The sequence below is a fragment of the Lutra lutra genome, chromosome 5 (assembly GCF_902655055.1).
Source record: "Lutra lutra chromosome 5, mLutLut1.2, whole genome shotgun sequence".
NCBI classification, from domain to species: Eukaryota; Metazoa; Chordata; class Mammalia; order Carnivora; family Mustelidae; genus Lutra; species Lutra lutra.
Genome location: NC_062282.1, coordinates 15,826,125 through 15,842,676, shown reverse-complemented (window position 1 = coordinate 15,842,676; position 16,552 = coordinate 15,826,125). Strand labels below are relative to the sequence as shown.

The window sequence follows — 16,552 nt, the reverse complement described above, 5'->3', positions numbered from 1 at the left end:
TTTCATGTTATGTTTATTTCCCTAGGTACATATGACTTCTACTACTGTAAGTCTCTCTAAGTATGAATGATACTTAAATTGTCTATGTAACCTTAAGTGTTCAGATCAATAGCCAGCCCTTGATTAATGATTGCTAGATGAATGAATGAATGAGTTAATGAGCTGAATTCAAATACTCTTTCAAACTACCATTGTTAAAAGACATACAAGTCAAGTTCGTAGTTAGGTAGCATCAATTTAAAATATTGTTTCTAGAGATGGGTGCCTAGGTGGCACAGTTGGTTCAACATTCAACTCTTGGTTTCGGCTCAGGTCCTGATCTCAGGGTCATGAGACTGAGCCCTACATTGGGCTCTGCTCTCAGCGTGAACTCTGCTTGAGATTCTCTCTCCTTTTGCCAATCCCCTCCCCTCTAAAATAAATAGATCTTTTAAAAATATATATTTGTTCTAGAGATAGATTATATGACCTGATTTATTCATGTGGCCTTTGCTCTATGAAGAAAGTAGATTTATAATAAATCATAAATAAGTTCACATTACATTAAACCACAAAATTCAATTTTGTGATTTTACACATTACAGGGCATTTTTGTATTTACTTTATCACTTAGTTCACAAAACGTGCATATATACATATACTACTTTACAAGTGCCTTTCTTTAATAGGATAAAGACACTAAAGTTCAAAGATTTTTTAAAATTTAATGAATAATGCTAAGCTCAATTGACATAAACTTTATTACAGTTTACAAAGGGAACTTGTCTACCTTATTTTCAAGTAGATACTATCATGGCTATTTTAAAGATATAGATTAATATCACAGCTCTGAATAGAATGAAGTTTAAGGGATACACTACAAACATTCAATAAATACCTGGTCTTGATGCAGATTGCATATCTCACTCTCTCTGTCCCTCCTCCTCTCTATAAACTACTTTTTAAACTTATGAGTCCATTGAAGTTTATTTTAAAAACCAACCAAAAAAAACTGAGCTTGTGCTAAATATGGAGAAATGATTCCTAATTTTATTTTTTGATTAATAACAGTTTTATTGTTGAAACATCAGTTTATGGTGAAAACTATTGTTTTACCTGACGAAGGAACAGAATAAATGTACATTCTCTGAGTGAACTCCACATATCTAAGGAGACTCCTTTTCTTCAGTCAGGAGCAGTCTACGCAGAATGATGGGCAGATGCCAACCCTGCCACTCTGTGAGATGTGCTTAGAGTTTTGAAACGGAGTCATTACACACTCGGAACCTCACAGTTTGACTTGCTTAAAAGATACTTTATACTCAAATTGCGTTAAGCACAATGAAGTTTTCAGAATAATTAGTGTCACCTTGACAAGAGTGACTTGCAGTATTTTTTAATTTACCTCTAAGCAGCATAACTTATCAAATGGCTACATATATAATGGGAAACTATAACTGCTTGGAGAAAAAAAAAGATATATTATGAGGACTTATGTTCAGGAAGCACCATGAAATGCACGAATCTACACAATTCAACTTATTTAAAGATTATATCCTGTCATCAAATGGATCCAGTAGTTTGTTTCTTTTAAGATGGGATATTTTCACACGCCTCCTTCTGACTTCTTTCTCATTTCACCTGAATCAAAGACTCATTGTTTTTACACCACTACTGTGATCGACTCTAGTATAAACATCTGCACACAACACTTTGCAAAAATATTCCTTCAAAGCATTTTTCCCTTTTTTATTTTTTCTGTTAACCTTCCATGCTCTGAGGAAATGAATCGGTTTGTTATATCTTGTCCTTTAAGATTATGACTGTATTTTTTAATTTGAAATAAATTGACTCGAAGTGTTTGAAAACTAGGGAATGAACTAAACTATAATTTCCTTTATGAAGACTTTACACTAGGTAGTTGCCAACGCAGTGGCTTAGGACGCAATGTTAATAAAGATCCAGGCTGACACAGGCTGCCTGTCACAGTCAGGAAGGCAGAGGGCAGAATAGAGACCAGTTGGTACATGCCCAACTGAGAGGACGGCCACTGCTCAATTACACATAATGCATTCACGTGTCCAGGTAAATGTTAAGAAAGAGAGACCCTTACAAGACGCAGAGTGAAAGAACAAATCAACCCTTCTATGGCTTGAGTATTTACCAAAAGGACACAAGCGATGCCCAGTTCTCCTTAACGGAAAATGCATGGGCTGTAAAATTCCTCAATATTAGCCCTTCGGTTGAAAGGAATGTATCCCACTTCTTAAGATTCTTGCAATGTCCTTTTCTGGTTTTACTATGTTATAGTTACATGGCACTTATTGCTTAATTTATTTTTAGGTAGGTAAAAAGTCACTGACCTCCATTATTTTCTATAAATAATATGCATATAAAATCAATAACTTATATGAAAATTCATAAAGCAGAATTTCTGTACTCTTAAGTGAAAGGATCTGTATTTTTACAATTGCCTTTGACTAAGTAAGAATGAATAATCCAAATTGGGAAAGAAAAAAAAAAAACCTGCATGTCAAATAATCACCATAAAATGGTAAGAACTTGATTATTTAAAAAAACTTTCCTCAAGAACTTGAAGTGATTGCAAAATTGTATGTCATTGAACAGCTTTAGTTCTCTTGTGACTAGAGTTGATATAATGCTGTGGAATATTTGAAGGATCAAGGCCTAAAAGTTCAATAGATGGCAGTATTTTCTATAATACTGAGAGTTAGAGATGTTTACCTGATTTGAGTAAATGTTAATGTTGGTGAAAAGTAAAATATCACTGATGAATATATTGATAATGTTATGATTTTGTTCATAGCAAAATATTTTAGAGGAAAGACCATATTTTCAAATTACTATTTACCTTTTCATGAAAAGAAATCTAAATGGTATATAATATATTCAGCATTAATGTTTTATTTAAAAACAGGAAGTGAAAGAAACCAAACAAGAAAGCTTCTCCTTTGATCAATCAAAATGTGAAGTATATGTTTTAATTATCAGCAAGTTGACATTTCTCTAGTGTACTTCAAAAATGATATCCAGTTCATTTTTTCTTTTTCTTCAAGTGTTTATTTAAATTCCAGTTAGTTAACCTACACTGTAATATTATTTTCATGTGTAGAATTCAGTGATTCATCACTTACACACTCCATCCAGTGCTCATCACAAATGCCCTCCTTAATGACCATACCCATTTAGCTCAACCCCTCACCTCCAGCAACCCTCAATTCTCTATAGTTAAAGTCTGTTTCATGGTTTGCCTTTCTCTCTCTCTCTCTCTATCTCTCTCTCTTTTTTTTCCTATGCTCATCTGTTTTTTTTCCCCCCTTATATTTCACATATGAGTGAAATCTTTATGGTATTTATCTTTCTCTGACTTACTTCACTTAACATAGTACTCTCTACTTCCATCCACATCATTGCAAATGGCAAGATTTCTTTCTCTCTCTTTTTTTTTGGCTGAGTAATATTCCATTGTGTGTGTGTGTGTGTGTGTGTGTGTGTGTGTGTACCACTTTATCCCTACATCAGTCCATCAGGTGATGGACATTTGGGCTCTTTCCATAATTGGCTATTGTTGATAATGCCTCTATAAACATTGGGGTGCATGTGTCTCTTTGAATCTTTATTTTTTATCCTTTGGATAAATACCTAGTAGGACAATTGCTGGATTATAGGGTAGCTCTATTTTTAAATTTTTAGGTACCTCCATACTGTTTTCAAGAGTGGTTGCACTAGTTTGCATTCCCACCAACAGTTTAAGAGGCTTCCCCTTTCTCTGCATCCTCACCAACATCTCTTTTTCCCTGTGTTGTTAATTCTAGCCATTGTGACAGGTAGGTGGTAATATCATTTTAGTCTGGTTACAGGTATATATTTTGAAACTTGCTGGGGGGTTTTCTAAATGTCAGTATGTATTTCATTGAGATAGTGTCCTTATGTACTTTAAGAGAAGATAAATTCTGCAGCTTCATAGTTAGGTTTTGACATATGTAAATTAGTTCAAGTTTATTCATTGTGCCGTTCAACTTTCTATATCTATACAGAATTTTTGTTTGTCAACTATTGAAAGATATATGTTAATGTATCCCAACATTTCTTTGGATTTTTCTATTTATCCTTTTATTTTCTTTAGTTTTGGATTTTCTTAGATATAATTTGAAATCATGTTACTGGATGCACACAGATTTAAGGCAAGATGTATTCATCTTGGATTGAAAATGTTTCATTGTGGAACATCTATCTAATAATCATCTATAACCTAAAGTCCATTTTATCTGTAATATAACTGTACCAATTTCTAAAAAATTTTTGATTAATGGTTAGATGGTATAATGTTTTCCATCATTTTACCTTCAAAGTGTATTCTTTTTATTTTTTAAAAGTTTCATATGAGCCACTAAACTAAGTTTCTGTTATTATTATTATTTTAAATTTTAATCTGGTTTCACAATATCCACTGTTTATTTTGATTTAATGTATTTACAATTTTTTTAATTGTAAATTTTCCTTTTTTTTCTTCTTACATTCTTTGAATTAGCAATGTATTTCACTGTCTTCATTTTATCCCTCAGTAATAATTTATTTCTTTTTTTCTTTAGTATTTGTTTGAGATATTATAATTTATTTTATTTCACTGTAAATTATAATTTTATCATTTGAAACAAATGGAACAACTTTAAAACTGTTTAACCCCATTGCATTGATTTTTTTTTTTGCTATTTTGACATCTTATATATTAAACCCTACATAAAATTGTTATTATTTTTGTAGTGTTAAGTAGTAAATAATAATTTTTAAGTCAATAATTTATCCCTGTTGGTGGTATTTCTTCTTTCTTGCATTGCTGTGTTTCCAAAGGAAATTCTAAATTTTCTTAAAATATCCCTTCCTGCTGTTCTTTTTAGTACTGGTCTGCTGTCATTGAATTCTTTTCTTTTTTCTTTTTTTTTTTTTAACTTGTAATTTTTCTTACTTTTTTTAGAGGGCATTTTCATAGGGAGTAGAATTCTGATTTAAAGACTTCTTATTGGGGCGCCTGGGTGGCTCAGTGGGTTGAAGCCTCTGCCTTCGGCTCAGGTCATGATCCCAGGGTACTGGGATCCAGCCCCGCATTGGGCTGTCTGCTCAGCAGGGAGCCTGCTTCCTCCTCTCTCTCTGCCTGCTTCTCTGCCTACTTGTGATCTCTGTCTGTCAAATAAATAAAACCTAAATATATTTTTTAAAAAGCTATAAAAAATAAATAAAGGGTTCTTTTTTAGGAATAAATGACACAATTTAATTGTCAGCTGACCACCATCTTATCTGTTGAAAATCAGTTATCAGTGTTATTGTTATTGCTTTGCTGTAGATTAGTTTATTCTACTTTAATGGACCTTATTTTAAATATTTTAATTTGTATTTGATATTTAAGAGTTTAACTATGGTGTTCCTAAGAAGTAGATACTTAAAAATCTGCTTTTCAGTTATAAGGAATTTTTAGGCTATCTTTTGTCAGTGCTAGAAAATTTTGGTCATCGTTTAGTCAAATATTTCTTTTGTTTTGTTTTATCACTTCTAGTGGTTGTGCAAAAGCACACATGCTAGGTCTTTTAGCTGTGTACCATAAATCTATTATTCTTTTTTCTGCATGTTTACTTATTATTTTTGTCTCTTTTTTAACCTGGAAATTTAATATTGACTTATATTCTAGTATAATAACCTTCTTTTCCACTGTGTTTATTCTCTAATAACTAGTCTATTAAACCTATTATGTACAAACTTCAGCATTAAAATATTTCAGTTCTATTATTTTCACTTGACTTATTAAATATACATTATTGGTATCTGCTAAAATTCTCTATTTTTTCTATGGTTCTTAAGCATTAGTTATGATCATTTCAAAACTCTTTTCTAACAATTCTAACATCATCTTCATAGCTGGGTATTTTTACTGATCTTGTTTCCTTTTGGTTTTGGTAATTTCCCAATTAGGAGTCTGTTTTGGAATTATTGACTGAAGATTATGTACAAACACAGAAGTCCCTGCCTATGTCATCTTCCTCCAGAGTTATTTTCTTATAGATATATGGAATTTCATTTACTTAAATTAGTTAGATTTTCTTAGAACTGCTTTGTTTCATTTCCCCTTATTCCTGGGAAGTAGCTCTTATTCCTAAACACAAAATTTTCTCTAGTATCAACTGAAGCATTAACTAGTACTGACTCCTAATGTCTCCTGGCTTTTGAAATCTCTGTTAGCTCTTTTGTCTTCCAGCTTTGCTTTGTCTCGGTTTCTTGGAGTCTCCATATATACACATGATGTATATGTATATGCAATTATCACAGGAATATTGCTTCACATTTTTGGGACTATTTCTCTGTTGTTTCTTCTTTCCATGCCTTTGTTCTTTTTTGTGTGACTGTGCCATCCCTGAACCCCAATCTCTGTCTCCACAAAATAATTGTTGCCTGGATTATTTCCCCTAGCACTGAATATTTAAAAAAATACCCTGAGTCATTGTCAATATAAAGACTCATACTGTTGAGGCACCTGGGTGGCCCAGTCATTTAAGTGTCTGCCTTTGGCTCAGGTCATGATCTCAGGGTCCTGGTATCCAACCTGGAGTCTGGCTCCTGACTCAGCAGGAGCCTGCTTTTCCCTGCCTACCCCCACCCCACTCATCTCTCTCTCTCTCTCTCTCAAGTAAATAAATAAAATCTTTTAAAATATATATATTGTTTTTCTTACTTTCTCTGAAGGATCATGTCTTGGGGTGCCTGAGTGGCTCCACTGTTAAGTGTCTGTCTTTGGCTCAGGTCTTGTTCACAAGGTCCTGGGATCCAGCCCTTGTGTCAGTCTCCCTGCTCAGCAGGGTATCTACTTCTCCCACTCTGTCAGCCTGCTGCTCCGCCTCTTGTGCTTTCTCTCTTTATCTCTGTCAAATAAATAAATGAAATCTTTAAAAAAAAAAAAAAAGGATCATATCTCATCCAGGCCTTTTTACATTGAATACTCTCCAGTGACTTGCAGTAGCCATGGTATGTTACTGTCAGCTTCTGTAGCTATCTTCCAAACACCTATCACTTCACCGTCTTGACTGGAATCACCAACCCATTGAAGTTTAAGTTGAAAGAACGTGGATGATACATGAATAGTATGTCAATTTGATATCCAATATGATTAGATTGAAAGTATAAATTCAAAGGAAAGCTGGATTTCTCAAATTAACTGTAAAACTTGCAAGTTTTTGGTCTATTAGAGGTATATTTTCATTCTGCTTTGTAGATACAAAGTGTGTTTATTTAATGTTATGAGATTTAGTATATAAAATAAGAATAATTGAAGATTATTTTATGTTTATCCCATTAAACAGGGTACAGATAATTTTAGAGCATGTTTTTCATATAAGGGAATAGCTATAAATAAATAAGGATGGGACATTCTTTTAATTTTAAAGTGGAGTATTTTGAAATAATTTAAGATTATCTATTTAGTAACTTGCCAGTTATAAAATGTCAATCATTTTATGATTTGTTTTTGATCTATTTGGCTGTATGCTATGTAAAAGATATAGATTGATTCCTTTGCTTACCTGTTTTGTGTGGATATGCATGCTTTGCTAATAAGCATATATTTCTTAGAAATTTTATAATTGTTACTAATTAGTCTGTACAAATTGTCTTTTTCTAAATTCTTCACAAAATGCTGAAGAAAAGTAAGAATGATATTCAATTAGAACTTACAAGTTTACGTAGTTTCTCACATATTTTTGTGTTATGTTTATGAAGAAAGTGAGCAAATGCTAAAAAAAAAAAAAGTAGCCCACTTTACTTGTGCTTTGAAGAAAAATTTCTTAGAGGATAATCAGCTTTGTAGCAATGCAGGTTGACATATTGTAACAGCAAATGTGATAGGGTAAGCAATTTTATTTTATCTTTTTTAATTTTTTAGGTAAGCAATTTTAAATATACTATTCCAGAGTACAGTAGAATACTAATATAGGACAACGGTCCTTTTAATGTGTGACATTGTAATGTGCATTCAGATGACTATAGAATTAGTCATACTATATTTAGATAGTAAAAACATTGCAGACAGGGATTAACATGATGATTAATGATAGATATTTATTACAAGTTTTTTAGATGCAGGAAAATCCCAGATTCCTTGGGATTTTTCCTCTATAATTTGAGATATTTCCAATGTAAACTGCATCTGCTGTGTAAAGCAATTTAAAGCAGAGATGTAGAAACTCTCTGGTTAATCTTATCTGTAATGTCAGACACCCTGGAGAAGTCAGATATCACAGCCTAACCACCTACTTATCAGTCAGCCTTCCCCCAGAATCATCTATAAATAAATATTTATCTTATATCAGTAGTCACTTTTCCAAGTAAATACTATGAATGTAAGGAAAAAATTCGTCAAAATAAATACAATTATCAAATTGATTACAGCTTTTGTAGCTTGGGACCCAAGGGTAATTGTAGGGAATGACTTATTTACTGATCTGGCAAAGTTACTGAAGCAAAGAAACAGGGTCTTTTAAAAAACAATTAGAATCAATATTATCTTTTGGGGGGTAGTGTATTACAAGGAGAAAGCTTCAATAAATCAGATGTCATTGATCTTTCTCACCAAGTCTTCCTTTCTTAAATGTACTTCATCTAATCATTAGTCCATGGATACAGTCTAAGAAATTATGTGAAAGGATCACATTATGATGGCATATGAAATTATAGTTCATTCAGAAAGAGAAACATGAAATAATATCTGTATATTTCTGCCACACAAAATTATGTAGTAGTCTTAAAACCAAAATGGATAATTACAGCACTGTTTAAAGATGTGTTTGAAACTTGATAATAAGGTAAAATACAACTTAGAAATTTCTCATGTACATTGAAGCTAAAAAAGAAAAAAAATACTTTATTGATATACTACAATAACTTGGTACCTAAACTTTTATAATACATATTGTACCACCTCATATCTCAGCAATTCCCAACCTTACATCCAGGCATTTAAATCGTAATTATTTCAATATAGTTAACTTTTCCAGATAAGAGAAAATTCTACCTTGAAATATTTCCAAGCATCAAAATGCTATAGATCCTATAGTAGATGGTTGATATAAAAGACATTTCACTTAGGGGGAAAAAATTCTCTTCCCACATTGTCTAATTTTTTCCATGACAGTTATCTAATTTGGGATGCCTGGGTGGCTCAGTGGGTTAAGCCTCTCCCTTCCGCTCAGGTCATGATCTCAGGGTCCTGGGATCGAGCCCTCTCTGCTCAGCAGGGAGCCTGCTTTCCCCTCTCTCTCTACCTGCCTCTCTGTCTACTTATGATCTCTCTCTCTGTCAAATAAATAAAATATTTTTTTAAAGTTATCTAATTATACAAAAAAAAATTAGGTGTAGAAATTATCAACATTTTGCTTTGACAAAAATTAGCTTCTAATGAAAAAAATGAACTTAAGTTTAGAGAATGAAGAGACAAATTGTGGTGGACCTGAACACTGATTTCTGGGGCACCTGCGTGGCTCAGCTGGTTAAGCAACTGCCTTTGGCTCAGGTCATGATCCTGGAGTCCTAGGATTGAGTCCCACATAGGGCTCCCTGGTCAGCAAAGAGTCTGCTTCTCCTGCTGACCTCTCTCCTCTCATGCTTTCTCTCTCTCATTCTCTCTCTCTGTCTCAAATAAATAAATAAAAATCTTTAAAATAAATAAATAAATAATAAATAAACAAACACTGATTTCTGTATTTTAGAAAATGGTTGGCTTAGTACATATGACTTAGCACTAGAGTATAAAGTGACAGCATCTAATGAACTTCAGAATCTCCTTTTTAACAGTCACCTCTTCAGCTGGTAAGCTTTCACTGTTCCATATTTGTGTAGGTACTGTCTGTGCTCTCAGTCTCCCTGATGCTGAAAATATAGAGAACATTATGGGACTCAGGCTTCTTTCCTATTGGAGCTCTGTTGTAGAGTTCTGTGCATCCTAAGTGTCATAGCCAAGAATAATGAGAGTTTAGGGAATTACATGTATTCTGTTACTGGTATAATTATAAGTCCCCCCCCAATAGGCTTTATATTTCTATGTGATTGTACTGGTGTAGGTGCACTTGCACAAATGGCAAATTGGCAAGCTGATGTTGTGAAAGTCCAGAGGGAGCATAAGGCAGAATATAGGTTCCAGAACCTGACATCATTGGTTGTTATCCCTAGAAAAGGGAGAAAGTGTACAATTACAGGAATTCATTAGGGATGTTACTAGAGTTAGTTGTTCAGCATGAATCCAGGGCTTGCTCTGAAATGAAAAATGGTTAACTCTACCTCTCAGTAAACAAAAGCCACAACATAGACAATGACATTAAGAGTTGACATTGCAATCTGAAACAAACTGGGGGAATAAGAGATTAGATACAACTGAATGCAGAGTAGGTAAACTGGAAGATAAGTCAGAGGAAACTAGCCAGAATGCATCAGAGAGACCAAAGATAAACAAACAAACAAAAAAGAATTAAAATATATAGCAAACAAACAAACAAAAAACACCCAATTTCCAATGTATAATAATTGGAGTTTCAGAGGAAGACAGCAGAATGATGAGGCCGTGTTTAAGAAACAAACAAAAGGGACACCTGGGCGGCTCACTCTGTCAAGCATCTGCCTTTAGCTCAGGCCATGATCCCAGGATCCTGGGATTGAATCTCACATTAGGCTCCTGTTCAGCAGGGTGCCTACTTGTCCCTCTGTCTGCCTCTCTCTCTCTGACAATAAATAAAATCTTAGAAAACAAACAAGCAATAAACTAGTCTAGAGGTTTTCAAGAATAAGTGTAGACATTAAGCCTTAGACAAATAATCATAAGAAATTTCAAATGTGATAGAAAAATATTATCATCTAGATGTGTTATGGTGAAGTTTAGAATTTGAAAAATGAAAAGAAAGGAATTTGACACTCTGTGGGATTCTCATTGACAATAATGGAGTACAGACGACAATAGAAACTTGGCCTCAAATTTGATGAGAAGATGAGATATAACTATAAATTTAGAAATCTTTAACCAGTTAAATTGCATTAAAAATGAGGATGTAATAAAAACATATGATAAAACAAAAATAATGAGTTCACTGTTCAAAGAACATCTTTGGAAAAGTACTTAAGATGTATGTTTTCTATTGCAATAATTCATAACATTCATCCTCATTTGACTTATTTCCCTAGAAAATTCTGTTTGGAATAGACTTTTACTGACTTCTCATCTTGATGTCTCTCTTAACTGCCCTGGTATATTCAATTATTTGTTCACAGTTATCCATTCTCTCTCTGCCTTCGACATACTTTCCTATAAGTAGAAAATATTTTCCCATTAAATTTAGGATAAGCTAGTTAATTTGCTTTGGTCAATGACATGTGAAATGTCATGGTTTGAATCACATCTGAGCAGAAACCTTAATGAGCTTGAAATGCTTTGGCTCTATTTATTTATTTATTTATTTATTTTGTTTTTAAGATTTTATTTATTTACTTGAGAGAGAGAGTGAGAGAGAGAGAGCATGAGATGGGGGAGGGTCAGAGGGAGAAGCAGACTCCCTGCTGAGGAGGGAGCTTGATGCAGGACTTGATCCCATGACTCCAGGATCATGACCTGAGCTGAAGTTGCCTAACCAACTGAGCCACCCAGGTACCCTGGCTCAGTTTCTCTTGTTCTTGGCCTCCAGTCTGAGAAGAACATAAGTTAGAAAAAGGATACTCCTTTAGTCTACTGAGAAAGCATTGGTGCTTAATGGAGATAAGCACACCAGAGCCCAACAGAGCTTCACCAAGCCAGAGTTCTTACATAATGCAAGAAGAAATAATGTTTGTGATTATGAATTATTAAGACGGAATTTATTTCCTAATGCAAAAGAAATTGACTAACAAAATGATTATGCATTCTATGTTATATCCCTAGAAGCAAGTTTCTGTCACCACCACACCAAAACAACAAATTATGTGGAATTATGTTTGGAGAAGAAAATAGTATGAAGTGAACCTTATAGGATGTTAGGAAATGACTGTGTTCTGCTTTGGTAAACATTTTCATGGGATAATTTGGAAGGTAGAAAATATAGCTAATGAACCTCATGGCTTTAAGAGAAGAGGTTTTAGGAAAGAATGTCTGTAGTGTGAGTTGATTGCTATATGCTGCATTTGATAAGACACTACCAAGAGATGAGCTCAGAAAAAAAAATAAAACACACACACACACACACATCTATATGTCTCTTCTCTAACAGACATTAAAGGGAGGAGGAAGAAACCAAAAATTTCATGACTTTCAGGGCCGAAAATACAAATTTAAAGGATTTACAAATAAGTTAGCCTCAGAGCCTTAGGGACAGAAATCCTTATAACGACCGCACGGAACAGTTACTGAATTACCATGAGCCATTAACATTCTTTTCCTTTCAAATAGGGCCTTTATTTTTATTATTTTGTTCTTATTTATCCCTGCTTTTATGTTGAATTTGTGGTGAGCAAATAATTTGTCCTTCTAATTCAGTGGTCTCTGGATCAAACTCTGATATGACTGTATCCATGATTTTGAAATTCAAGCCTGTTTTCATAGTTTAAAGAGATTTGGGGGTGGGAGCAGATAAATGGATTTCATCTATAAGAGTCGGACAGATATTTGTGACTGGAGGATGAACTATGAAAGATTGTATTGTTTGTTCATAATTGTTAGTTCCTTCCCCTCTTTCATCATGTTTTCCTATAGGTAGCAAATATGTCCCTGCTTTAACTTTATGCTTTGACAATGACTTTGGCCTACAGAATATGACATGTTTAAGCAGAAGCTTTCTATTTTCATGATCTTGCCTCCTCCCAATGGTTGCTTTTTCAGGTCATATTCTGGAATGAAAATTCACTTGGAATTGAGCCTATCCCAACAGAGTGATAGTTTAATCATATTTTTCTTCTGGTGTGTGTGTGTGTGTGTGTGTGTGTGTGTGTGTATTGTTTGTATACACACACAAAAAGGTGTTTTTTTATTAAATCACCAGGACAGGACCCTTGGGAAGAAATAGCTACACTGGGATTATGAGGAGTGACTGATTTTGTAATTTTTAGTTAGTGAGGGTTAGGAATGGCTTAGGTCTGTAAGGAATTTGCAAGCAAGGCTTCCAGGACCTTGCAGGGCTAGCTGCTGTTAAGATGAAGTCATTTACTACTATCTAGTAAAACTTTAGTCATTAGACATTCAGATGTATATCAGCGGGCCATATGTTTGGAGAGTGATCACTAACATGTATCTTGCAGGAGTAGCAATAAAGGAAATTTCCAAAGGGATTCTGGTATGTTAAGGAAGACTTACAGGATCCTGGAGGTCAGGTTAATGTCAAACTAAGGTTGCTTTTGCCTCGAGCAAAGTATTAACATGAAGGCAGTTAAGTTCCCTGAGGAAGGTCACTGCCTTCCTCAAGTATCTTTCAGTGGGATGCTTTTTATAAGGAAATTTAATTTTTTTCTACATTTCTTTTGCCTTTGTTCTCCACATCATTCCCCCATGAAGAAATCTGACCCTTAAATCTTCAAGGTTGCTGAGGGTGGGATGTCTTATCTTCTGTAATTTCTTCCTGCTGAATGAGGGGTGTAGCGATGTCTCTATCTATGGGTCAACATAGGTCAGTTGGAGACTTACATACAGAAGTTACAAAAGGCAGAGGCAGCTAAATCCAAAGTAGACCACATGTATGAATCTCCCTACGTAGAAAGAATCATCTGTCAGTTTAAAGTCATGGCATTGAAGGAATCTTAGCACTAGGTAAAGAGACATGGGAGAAAAAAGCAAAACAAGATTAGAATAACAAAAAGAGGGGCACCCGGGTGGCTCAGTTGGTTAAGCTTCTACTTTCAGCTCAGGTCATGATCCTGGGATCTGGGGATTAGCCCCATATTGGGCCCTCTGCCCAGCAGGGGGTATGCTTTTCTCTCTCCCTCTGCCTCTCCCTCTTCTCATGCTCGTTCTCTCTCTTGCTTGCTCTCTCTCTCCTGCTCACTCTCCCTCTCTCTCTCAGATAAATAAATGTTAAAAAAAAAAAAAGAAAAAAAAAAGAGGAAAAAGAAAAAGAAGCCCAAATAAGAGTGCTTTGGTAGTTGACAAAAACGCTCCTCTGGTACAGGAGCTTAATCATTAAAGGAAAGAGAGGGATGGTTTAAGTGCCACTTTGAGCATTTGTGTCTTTTAGTAAGCCTGTCACATTTTTGTGGTATCTGGAGTATAAACAAACGCTCTGTTTTAATAAAGCATAGGTTCCTCCTTGAGCTGTAGTTAGGCTATCAAGGCACCATTCAGTTTTAGAGGTCCACCTTTTGAATTTGTGCATGTCAAGCTTAGTTAAAGATGGTCACTGTATGCTTGGATAAATCCTCTATTTGCAATTTTATATCAATAGAGGCAGCTCCTGGGAACCCCTCCAAAACAAGGCTAAGAGATAAAACCATCATGAAGCCCTCTTTACGTGATATCTAGCCTTAACACTATTCTCATTATGAGGAATCACTGGCAAATATGAGAAGACTGGATATGGGCATCCTTAAGTGCAATATCCAATCCAGTCATGAGGAAAGTGATTCATTATTTTCATAATTCCATAGTTAACCCCATGAAGTGGGGTTACTCCAGCTTTTAAGGAAAAATGTTGTCACCCCAACTATACAAAATTGGTCAGTGATAGCTGAGTTATACAATTGTTGGGGGGAATCCATCCCATTTTCCTGCTATTCAAGTAATCATATGCCCATGGGATCCTCTTATCATCCCCACAGAATAATAAGCATGAATATTATGATGATTGTCTTTACATGAGCTATTGTGGCAATTTCTCTGAAGTTTACCTCAAGTTATCTAATTTAGGCAAATAGCATTCAAAGACAATTAGAAAGAGAATTTAAGATTCACAAAGGTGTGTTACTGAGACATAATTTTTCTCTCTATAACTACCCTCATTTCCAGAGATAGCTAAATCAGGATAATTCTTTGTAAAACAAGTCCAATTTTAACAAAATTGGCTAATTATTTACATAAGCCCAGCAAGAATACTGATTGACCACATATCTTTTAAAATCTTCTTTGTGGGGCACCTGGGTGGCTCAGTGGGTTAAAGCCTCTGCCTTCGGCTCAGGTCATGATCCCAGGGTCCTGGGATCGAGCCCCGCATCGGGCTCTCTGCTCTGCAGGGAGCCTGCTTCCTCCTCTTTCTCTCTGCCTGCCTTTCTGCCTACTTGTGATCTCTGTCTGTCAAATAAATAAATAAAATCTTTGAAAAAAATAAAATAAAATCTGCTTTGTTGGAGCTTTTTATAAGGATTCTCAATGGAACTTTTAGTATCCTCTCTAGGCCAGAAGCCAAGTCAAATACTTATCATCAGACATGCCTTCAATATCTGTAGCTTGGGTGAATTCCTCTTCTTCAGGTCCCCAAATATCCTGAGGTTCCTGCACCTGCCAAAAAGCAACATTCTTTACTTAACTGGCAAGGCTACTTGGAACTCTGTAAGCAAGGAAACAGGCCAACATTTCCAGTGGGGCTTTATGGCTCCATAAATTCAACCTTAGTTCTTTAAATCTATCTGTCTGGTCATATCTGAGTCTATGCATGTCTCCCTCAAATATGGCATCCCAGTCAAAGTCTTTTTAAAACAACCAATGTTTTGGGGTATCTGGGTGGCTCACTTGGTTAGGTGACTGCCTTTGGCTCAGGTCACGATCCTGGAGTCCCAGGATTGAGTCCCACATCAAGCTCCCTGCTCAGCAGGGAGTCTGCTTCTCCTGCTGACCTCTCTCCTCTCATGCGCTCTCTCTCTCTCTCTCTCTCAAATAAATAAATAAAATAAAATAAAACAACCAATGTTTCCAATTGGCTTCCATTATGAGGAGGAGATTTTTATTGAATTTATGCAAATGACTATGACTACCGTGAAAGAAGAAATACTCCCTGAGACTTTGAATTTCAGAGGGTTCAGATAGAGAGAAAAGTTAATGGCGTCAATTAACCCATAATTAAATACTTTACTGCATTTCTGTAAAGCATAGATATTTTAGGAGAAAATTTCCTTAATTTGGAAGAGCAAATACTAGAGAATCAACAAGAGTCACAAAGACTACAATCATTTTCCTGAATTCATTTAGTCCCATGTAACCAAATTTATTCCATTTGAATGCACGTTCTGGAAGTTCCTACCCAGTTTAGTTTTAGGATTTTAAAGATATCAAATACCTGTATTTGTTAAAAGTACTTTTCATGAATCTGTGTTGCTTGGGAGGCTCAGTTGGTTCAGTTTCTGACTCTTTATTTCAGCTCAGGTCATGATCTCAGGGTCTTGAGATCAAACCCTGCATTGGGCTTCATGCTCAGCAAGGATTCCTGCTTAAGATTATCTCCTTCTGTCCCTCTCCCTATTCATACACACTCTCTCTAAAATAAAAAAAATAATAAATAAATAAATATTTAAAAAAAAAAAAGTCCTACTCACGAATCTCCTTGAAGATGAAATACATTTCACAAGAGCATCAGAATAGTAA

The 16,552-nt window shown here is 34.9% G+C and overlaps 1 protein-coding gene across 1 annotated transcript in view; it reads left to right on the top strand.

The window, feature by feature from the left end:
* Window positions 1-16,552, top strand: part of CDH18 (cadherin 18) — a 482,604-nt gene that overhangs the window by 360,741 nt on the left and 105,311 nt on the right.